Genomic DNA, 10654 nt, shown 5'->3' with positions numbered 1-10654 from the left:
GATAGGAGGTTAAGTTTGAATTTGATCATGAAGGAGGGAGTTTAGTGTGAGTGAAACAGGAAATGCAGATTATCTCAATGTTAAGGCTTTTACACTTCTTGAGGATGACACAGTGTCTGCTGGTAGGTGTGATCATGAATATCTAGTACCTATTTGAGTAAATTTGATTATGATTATGTACAATGATAGTTATAACTGGTTGACCCTAAAATTACTTTAGATATTTGAGTTTGTCCTTGCACACATTCTGAGAAATATCTGTCTGATAGAGGCTGCAGTGAGAATCTAACTGTAAACTGCTGAGTAAATGAAGAATTGTATTCAGTCAGTAACTAAAATGTTTCAATATAATTATTGAAGTGATAAAATGTACAGGTATTGTAAAAAAGCTTAATTCTAAATACACACTTAATCATGTTTTAGTGTCCCTAATACACAAAATTCATGTTATTTTTCTATACTTGTTAATGATATATGTTAATGACCTGTCATTATGTTTTCTTACAGTTCAAAAAACTAAATTTTTAGCTTTAACATTGTAAATCATAATCTGAATGTTTTTCTTTGTTAACATGGTAAAGATATAGGTTTTTAGGTCACATAGTATTATATAATAATAAGGACATTCCAGGCGTAATTCTATTCCAGGCGTCATTTTAGTTTCCAGGCGTAATTTTTTTACGGGCGTCATTTATTTTTCCGGGCGTAGCTCATTTGCATTTTTCGCCTCAAATTCCTGCCCATTTACGCTTGGTTTCTGCCTAAGTTACGCCCGGAACCTGTGTATCACCATATATGTAGAGAGACAAATTGACGCCTCTCCAAGTACGCCTCAATTCCCCCTATATTCCAGGCGGAACATTTCGTACAGGTATACATAAGCAAACTGTCCCACCTCCATGCTGAAATGGATACTTTTTCCGCCTCTATCGCAGGAGAGTTACAATCTCGAAACTGGCGTATTTAAGAACACGCATAATTATTTCTTTAAAAGAGTAATTTACAGCATGTAGAATAGAAATAAAGTAAGGGACAAAGTAGATAAAGAAATCTATATAGTTGTATTGAAAACCTTCACTTCTTTATATAATGTCATCAACAAAAAATGCACAGTAATACAATTACACACTTAATTCTTTTAATAGATTGCCTTAGCATGCACTATACATCAAAAGCCGCTGTTCTTGAGGAAAACAAAATAATGTATAATTTTATAGATTCTTCTTCAGTTACATGTAGAGCAATGGCCTTGAAGCGGGGGGGATGCATGGTTTTGTTAAATATACATGTGCATTTAGGACCTTTGTAGTTACATGCAGACGTTTACCACACAGGGATCTGCGAACAAATTTAAATTCAAAAAAACAAAAAAAACAACGTTTTTTATATGAATATTTTAAACATTATTTTACAGATGTCTATGTTGTTGGATTACAAATTTTACACAAAACATCAAGACTATTAAATACCATGTCATTAATCTATAAAGTGATTATGATTTAATATAATTATACACGATTTATATTTATTCTATACCTATAGAAAATTATTTAATTTTCAAACAGGATAGTTTTATTTCAAATCAGTAATAAACATTGAAATCGAAATTCTAAATAGTTTGTTCTTTCATTGAACTTCTTAAAATAAATGTAGGTTATTTTATGACTTAATTATGTTTTCTTGTATAACTTACGATTACTATACAATAATTTTTAATGATTATAAAAAAACACAAATCATCATCTTAATTTTAGACAAGTCTGCAGAGACTGTGTGTGTACATGATTGGCACCAGCCCATTGTTTCCTGTAGGTAGAAAACCCTCTCAAATCACATAGAATATACAAAAAATACACAGTGACAGGTGTCTCCTGTCCCCAGGCGTCTTTGCAGCACGTGTCTCCACCTGATGTGGCACGTGAGGACAGTTGCCCGTAGTTACACAGGCCGTACCAACGTTTTCGAATATGCTTTTTGGGAAGGGGGGGGGTGAAAAAAAATAAAAATAAATAAATAAGAAAACTAAAAAAAATTATCATTATCATAAACAATATTTACGATAGTAAATCACTAGCATTATAATACAGTCCCCCACCTCACTCGATTATAGATTTTTTCTAACCAGTTTATATTTATTTCTATGTAACTATACTAAGTCCTACTCTTCTATATATTGTCTTTTAATCAGTAATCGCAACTCCTCTCTTTAGGATTGATTTCTATATAATTGCACTTTTCTTTATTCCAATTCAAGCATCCTACACGAGTTCACCACGACTAATGTGATAAATCCAATTTAAAATTAATTTGCGTTCACGGTCATGAAATATGAAATTTTATCACATAGAAATACACTTAAAGTTATTTTAACTGTTTAAAGAGATCATTCATTCATTCATTCATCTTTTATTTCCTCTGTTACAGAGATTTTTGACATGACAATGGCATATAAATTATAACTCAATCACAATGTGAGAAAAAAAGGAATACATATTGTAAGTAATAAAAAGAAATAGAACAAAAATACACAAAACGGAAAAAAGCAGAAAATATAACACATATGATACACTATTTTATGAAAAGGATAGCCATCCAAGTAGGGAGTGGGGACGGTGGGGGGTTATCCATTTACAGATCTGAGATTGCATTGTCTATTGTGGAGTGCACAAGAGGAGACGGTGTGTACGTAATTCAGTTTTCTAAACTGGATTTCTTTTTCTGCTGACAATATTGTAAGTGGTGGTCTTCCAAGAAGAATGTTGAATCGGAAAAAAATGTGGCATCTTCAGAAAATATTTAACTTTTTGCAAAATAAAAAGTACATGTAGTTGGAAATTAGTATGAGATATAATTTCAAAGTTTCCCTACCTGGGAAACGTGGGAGAAACTACAGACTGATGGTTTCCATGTCGGGAAACTATATGGAAACCACTGAGGCATGTTTCCCTGGTTTCCTATCTTGGGAAACTTACAGGAAACAACAGGTTGATTGTTTCCATGTCGGGAATCTACATGGAAACCACTGAGGCATGCTTCCACGGTTTCCTATCTTGGAAAACTTACAGGAAACCACAGGTTGATTGTTTCCATGTTGGGAATCTATGTGGAAACCACTATGTGGTTTCCATAAAATGGAAACTATATGGAAACTACTGATGTCACTATTCCCATATGTTTCCATCGGGTTTCCAAATTTGGGAAACCTGGCTTTTCATCCTGTGACTAATACGCTTCCGTAATTTCTAGAATATAAAAAAAAAAATGTCACCATCTGTGTTGTTCAAAGATCTGCTCTTCGAAACCATCCTTATTAATCTATACAAATATTTTTATTCACTTTAAATTCCATTTTTGTGCATATTTGAATGAAAAAATAAAAACTACGCAGTGAAAGTTATTCGTTTTACTCATTTAGGGGGGCCGACTATGATTTTATAGTGAGAAAACTACAATAGTGAAAGTCTTCATTTTTATACCATGAATAATTATACCCCACGCAACTAGTTGCGGGAGGTATAATGTTTTTGACTGGTCCGTCAGTCAGTCCGTCAGTCAGTCCTCTTTTTTTTCAGCGCAACTCCTCATAAACCGCTGCACAGAATTTCGTCAAACTTTGCAGGTATTTAGGACACAATGTGTAGATGTGCATATCACCAGGAAATTCCGTATCCGTTATTTTTTCCGGGAATTTCCGCACTTTTAACTTAGGCATTTGGCCATACCTTGAATATAGAGATGAACAGTTTGTCAGCGCAACTCCTCATAAACCGCTGCACAGAATTTCATCAAACTATGCAGGTATTTAGGACACAATGTGTAAATGTGCATATTACCAGGAAATTCCGATTCCATTATTTTTTCCGGGAATTTCCGCACTTTTTAACTTAGGTATTTGGCCATACCTTGAATATAGAGATGAACAGTTTGTCAGCGCAACTCTTCATAAACCGCTGCACAGAATTTCGTCAAACTATGCAGGCTTTTAGAACACAATGTGTATATATGCATATTACCAGGAAATTCCGATTCTTCTATTTTTCTGGGAATTTCCACACTTTCCAACTTAGACTTTTTGGCCATATTTTAAATATAGAGATGAACAGTTTGTCAGCACCACTCCTCTTAAACTGTTTTACATAGTTTCGTCAACCCATGCTGGTATTTAGAACATATTCCATTATTTTATCCCAAAGAGTTTTGCCTATTATTCAAGAAAATTTCTCCCCCCCCCCCACTTCAAATTAATGTGTGGATTTGTATAATGTCAAGAAATTTTGATTCCATAATTTATCTAGAAACTTCATTCCACATTTAAATGTCCTCATTTAACAAATTTAACAAATTTGTTATAACAGATTAAACTCATTATGACGAGTTCAAAGAAATTGTTATAACGAATTAAATTTGTTAAAACAAGTTCAACAATTCGTTCTATCAAATTTAAAAAATATTTTTGATAGTTCCTAAATGGGCTTCCGTTGTATCATCTGTCCTCAAACTGTAGATTTCAGTGTGTTCAACATGGAAATATATTATCTGAAAAAAAGTTAGTCAGAGCGGGAGTGCCACTGGGATCAATTTTATGTCCACTTCTTTTCTTGTTCTACATCAATGATCTCCCTTTATTCATAAAGAAATCAAGCATTGACTTATTTGCGGATGACCCAACACAAAATGGATGTTGATAGACACACATCAAAGACGATCAAAAGTGACGAACCAGAATTTAAATTTACAAATTTCATTGAGAGTGTTTAACATGAAAAATTACTTGGAATTCATGTTTTTCATGCTAGTGGCCCCTGAGTATTTCTAGGGAAATACATGTACCTCAATTTTTCACACTATGACAATTTTTTTCTTTACATACAAAATATTACAAGCAAGTAAACTCTTTAAATAATGAAATATTATAGCAATCGAACAGCATTGCTTCATATTAAGAAATCATTAGAGTTTAAGACATAAATGTAATAATTATTACAGTCCGAATTTCCTCTGTCTTATTTACATTTTCCCCACATCTTTAATCGAATATTACAACAATCTTACTGATAAGAACTCTAAATTATTTATAGCCTCAGATTACTTTTTTTGCCCTAATTTTTATGGTATTAATATTATATGGGGTCAATGATCAAATTATTGAGATATGTTGTCTGGAATGGTTTTTGTACATATATTTGAATTTCTTTATTTCACAGCTTTCAATTATTTGAATTAATTTATGAGCTTTAACGCATATAATATTTGCAAAATGATGTTTAAAAAAACCTGTAACCTTTACTTTGTGATTAACATGGCAAGAAATTAAAAAAAAAATTGACAAAAATAAAAAAAATTAAAAAATTAGTCCGAATTTCCTCTGCATTACCATACATTGACTTTTGTTCCTGCATATTTTCTTTAAATGATAAAATATTAAAATTTTAAATTGATTTTGATTTAAAACTTGCTTAATTTATCCATTTAGAACAATTTTTGATTTAACATATTATACTTTATAAAATTTCCTTTCTGTTTTTTGAAACCTGAGTAAACGTCATCCTTAAAATAGATCTAAACATATCATTTTAAGCAAAACTACACGTTTAACATAGCTACATGACGCTTAGTTTTAACTAGCAACAAATTATTCATAACAATTAAGTCACAACAAATTAACAAGTTATAACAAATAAGTCATAACAAGTAAGTCAATGTCCCTCCAGGGCTTCCGTAGCGTATATATACATATATTTAACTATACTTGTAATCTTTCAACACTGTACTTATGTCAGTTTATGAGAATAAATTCATTGTCATTGTCATTGTATACATCAGATCGAAACTGTAGGAGGAGTAGCGTTTTGAAGACTTTCACAGAAATTTCTATTTTTAGTAATCATGGCAACATGGTTCATTGATATCAAAAATCGTTACACAGTAAAAGTATCTTAGTTTAGTCTACTTATTGTGCCATGTTATATTGAAATCAAACCATAACTGTAGAAGAAGCATACTGTTTAAGACGGAATGACGGAATGACAGCTAGACAGAAGGCCTGACGACGGACACCTTTCTATTGCATAAACTCTTCTGGTCTCTGACCAGTAGAGCTAAAAATGAATGGCTAATATAATATTTTTTTGATTTGACTCAGATATTCTGGGGACTGTTAATAAATCACAAGAGGATGATAAAATTTGACTTTATATGGTTGTTGCATGTGTCATCTGACCTGAGGGGTTACAAAAGCGCCATGGAACTGCTGAAGGAGAGCGATAAAACATTGAAATTTCTTAGATAGTTTTCATAATCGGAAGCTACAGTTTACTAATGCTAACCTGCTATGACAGAACATCGCTGATCGTACATTGGGACGTAGTAGGTCAAATTCTTAGTGATCCAACCACATTTTCCTCTCCGTCTGTTTAAAACACAAGGTCATCCATCATCTTTTTCTCAGTATTGAAATATACACATAAATCTGGTAATACTGATGAATTTTCTATGACAGAGATATTATGCATTTTTCTTCTGTTTTGGATAACTTTTAGTGCAAGAACACAGAATCGTTTAGAAAATGGGAAGGAGTGGGGGACGACAAAAGAAAATATTTGACAACTACATAAAAAATCTTTGATGTGGAAAATAGAAAAAAGAGGATTGTCCAAACTTCAAAATTTATTTAAAATTAAAATCTTACTCTGTGTACTAAATGTTTTTAGCTTTAAGACAGACTTAACCTGTCAATTCCTACGATCTCGTTTAAATAAATCTAAATAAAGAAAATATGTTGAGAAACTTCAAATGAATAAATTCCCAGGTATGGTATTGAATGACAGACATACAGTTACACAGACAGACAAATGACCTATAGCTTAACAAAACTATATTTTTTTGTTTGTGGACGTGTGGAAGAAGGGTACGAGGGAGGGTGTGTATTGACATAGAAATATATAGGAAAAGTATCCTTTGGGTTTCTTTACTTCACTTACGGGTCATATAGATAGAGCCTTCTTAAAATCACCATTTCTTCGTAACAGCAATAGAGAGAACTGCATGATGTCATAGACCGTCTTGATCTTCAAAGATTTAATAAAACAGATGTTTTAATAAGGAAAACTAATAAATCTGGCAACGTCTTAAAATCAGGATTTTATTAAATACTTTTCTTTTTAATGCCTTTTTTTATACCAAGAAGTGATTCAACCATTAATAAACAATAAAACATTAATGGATGGGCGTTAAAAAACAAAAGCAAAACAAATTATCGACCTTCATCAGCTGACCTCAATTAATATATAAAATCTACACGTGCATCACTGTAGCTCCTGCGGCAAAACGGAAGCGATAAGTGGCCGCTTTCTTTGATGAAAACCATTTGTTGGGGAATAAAGTAAACAAATGGTATTTGCAGATTTCGCAGTATTACAATTACTTGCGTCTTGTTTTGCATGTCTAAGTATCACAATTTCTATTGTTTTGTTTTGCTTAATTAATGCAATAAAAGAGAATTAAAACTTCCCCGGAGTTTTGTTCCCTATATTCACATAATTATATACATGTACAGTATGTATATTACTTACCTGTACCTGTGAAAGTACGGGACCTCCCGATTATAGGGAATCAAAGTTTTACATAGAAATATATAGGAAACCATCTCTCCATCACTCCACGCTGAGGCTGAATGTGTAACATGTCATTGTGATCAAGTTATCGTCCGTACGATCTGATAGGTGTAAAGATCCCGCCTTGTCACTGCTCGCTCTTACCCTCTGAGGATTCAGTTTAGATTTCAGTGTCTGATCTGAAATAAACACAATTTTCTGGTTAAATATCTGGATTATTTCAACATAAAAAGTATTCAGCAAAATAAAATCAGATGTAATTTCGATGCAAACCGACATGCTATTTGAAACATTGTCAAAACTAATACAAACTCCATACACTGAGATTAATGCCTTGAGCTCAGCTGGTCACTGTTTTCTGGCACTTCTTCGTGAATTGGTGGGTGAACAAAACGCGTGTGTGAGCTTTACATTGGAAGAGCATTTCTACTATCTTAATCATTCTTTTCATGATTCACGACTGTTTTATCAATTTATTAAGAGAATTATACATACTGAGGTCTTTTGTTACATAATGTTTGAATCATATTGACAGTAAATACTAGCATATGAAGAGAGCATTCCCCTTTTCGTCATCATTTTCAAAGGAACACCCTCTTCTCGTATCCTTAAAAAATGTCAACCTCTTCACTTGAGTCGTTGTTAACATGAAAAGTGTTTTCTGTAATATGAACGTACAATTAGTTGCGCCCAATTAGCGAAATGCTGAGACGTTTGGCGAAACGACTGAGAAAGCAGACCGCCTAACCTAATTATTGACAGTGATTAATTTGAAATTACATTACACAAATTTAATTAACTTTGCACATTATAATTAAAAAAGCTTTTCTGTTGGCAATTCTACTTCAATATACTCAGTATTAATGACACCTTTAGATTATATTTTTTCCAGTTGTATGTTTCATGGAAACCCATTCGTCATTCGTGAATGCCTAGGTCTACTAGACAAAGTTTAAAAAACTTTCGAACAAAGAATAGTCTAAACGGGGAAATACGGTACTGTTGACCCCAAAATTTTAAACAAAAACAAATCTTTAGAAACTAAACTTGTGTTGACAACATATAAAAGACATTACATTTTATGTTTCTGTTGATCATCATTTCTCCGAACATTGGCTATAGTACCGCAGAGCGTAACTGACACATTCACCGCCATCACTGATTCTCAGTTCATCCAGCAACCTCTGGCGAAGGGGGTCACCAACCGGAAGTGGTGGGGGAGAAACGGTAACGTTCACTGGAAAGTGAAACAAGAATTTACCCATATTCGTAAAATACCCTAATTCAACAAGAATGCACCACAAAGTCAAAAATATTTGCAATCCAGGTAAGTTTTAAAAACAAACTACAAAATCACCACTAAAAAGCGGGATAAAAAATCAACCTTTTTCGTAATGGAAACTTTAAATATACTATTGATCGTAAATGATTTTTCTTACACTACAACAATACGACAGTTCTTCATTTTTCACTGATGTTTTTTAAGCTTTACCTGTTGGAAGTTTTCCACACGAACACTCTTGCATTTTTCTTTCAAGTATCTGCATTTAAACGGTAGAAACGCTTGGTTTAAAATTCATTCGATTTTCATGTACTGAAACCTTTATTGCATACATGATTTCAATGTTAATAGTCTTAAAGTTTGTGTTTTTAGATGAAATGATCTTGACAGAATACTGGTGAATGGTTATTTTTAACTACTGGTAGTTTAACATCTTACTTGGATTCGGTTTAGAATGTCATCAAGATTTTCAGCTGCAAGATACATTTAACATATTAAAAGAAAGCCTATCTCAGAATATAATGTTGATCTTACTTCGCCTAATATGTTTTGCTTTTGTTTGATGCCCTTACTATAATTTTCAATATGAAAGAGGTTAAAATTGAAAAATCAAAGCATCTGTTTTGTCTGACCAACACACTATACATGTATACGTACATGTATGTATAAACGTTTCATTGATGACAACAAAAAGATTTCCCTTTTATGAGAATCTGTAAACTAATTAAAGCCTGGAAAAATTTGACTGGAAAATCTAGGGATTTCTTTCCGATAGTTTCACAAAAAGAAAGTGTTTTTATTTATTTTTCTCGAAAATTGGACTTAAAGTTAATATCATTGTTAAACATTACGTCACTTGAACATGAATAAATTTCCAGAAGTATTCAACAAATTGATTATCTGTATTTTTCAGATATTCATTTGTAGAAATGTTTCCAATTAATAAGATTAATTTTGTACCAAGATCTTTTATGTGTTCACATAAGATGAAGATGATGACCTTCTGAACCTATTATTGTATATGATATTGCCCGAAAGAAACAGTTGTCATCTCCAATTATAAGACGTGTTTGTCCAGGTTTTACTAATTGTTCATCTCTTGTATTTGAGAAGGTTGGATTTAATACATCTTCACTAATGGACAATGCGGAACACAATTGAAGTTGCAAGTCAAGGGTAATTGGTTTAAATTTCATAACAGATAACTCTTACCTGCATATTTTGATATCATCATCAATTCTATATTACTTGTCTCTTTCTTGTTTCTCTTTCAATAATTGTTGACGAATATCTTATTCTTCCTTGTCTGTAATATATGTAACTTCTCTGCTACATTTATGATTCTGGAACTTTTGAAAATTACTTTAAAGCTTTTGACAATTTGTGAAAAATGACCTTGTATCTACTCAGTAATTCTTCAGTTTTGTACAATTTCTTGCAATTTTGACAAGTGTTCATGGACATGGAAATCAATTTGCATTTATGGTTTTTTAATTTGTATTTTGATGTAAACACGCAGGGGAGTTAAGGAAGCATATTTAATTTGCGTAGCTGAAAATCCGCGAAAATGTTGCACTGTGACGTCATAATGAGAAGTCCGCTGCAGTCTGAACATACCTCTTTACATAGATTTCACTAAAATTTTTAAACTAATGCATCACTCGTGTTTTGCATAGTTGTAATTATTCCAACGTATCAAATAGTTAACATAAGAATAAATGGAATTCCTAAAATGCTAATTGTGTCCTTATTTTCTGTC

General features: G+C 32.4%; 2 long non-coding RNA genes across 2 annotated transcripts; both read right to left on the bottom strand.

Annotated features, from left to right (window-relative positions):
* Nucleotides 1-6316: 6316 nt before the first annotated feature.
* Nucleotides 6317-7597, bottom strand: LOC134279756 (uncharacterized). Its single transcript, XR_009994752.1, has 3 exons — nt 7572-7597; nt 6981-7067; nt 6317-6409 (listed from the first exon to the last, which is right to left on the bottom strand). It is a non-coding gene; the product is annotated as an uncharacterized LOC134279756 (long non-coding RNA).
* Nucleotides 7598-8638: 1041 nt separating this feature from the next.
* LOC134279755 (uncharacterized) lies at nt 8639-9373 on the bottom strand. The gene is made up of 3 exons (XR_009994751.1): nt 9334-9373; nt 9106-9154; nt 8639-8850 (listed from the first exon to the last, which is right to left on the bottom strand). It is a non-coding gene; the product is annotated as an uncharacterized LOC134279755 (long non-coding RNA).
* Between the last annotated feature and the right edge of the window lie 1281 nt (nt 9374-10654).

The sequence above is a fragment of the Saccostrea cucullata genome, unplaced genomic scaffold (genome assembly GCF_032062105.1).
Source record: "Saccostrea cucullata isolate Sc308-1 unplaced genomic scaffold, CSIRO_AGI_Scuc_v1 ctg5504, whole genome shotgun sequence".
Classification (NCBI taxonomy): Eukaryota; Metazoa; Mollusca; class Bivalvia; order Ostreida; family Ostreidae; genus Saccostrea; species Saccostrea cuccullata.
This window is presented reverse-complemented; position numbering and strand designations above follow the sequence as displayed.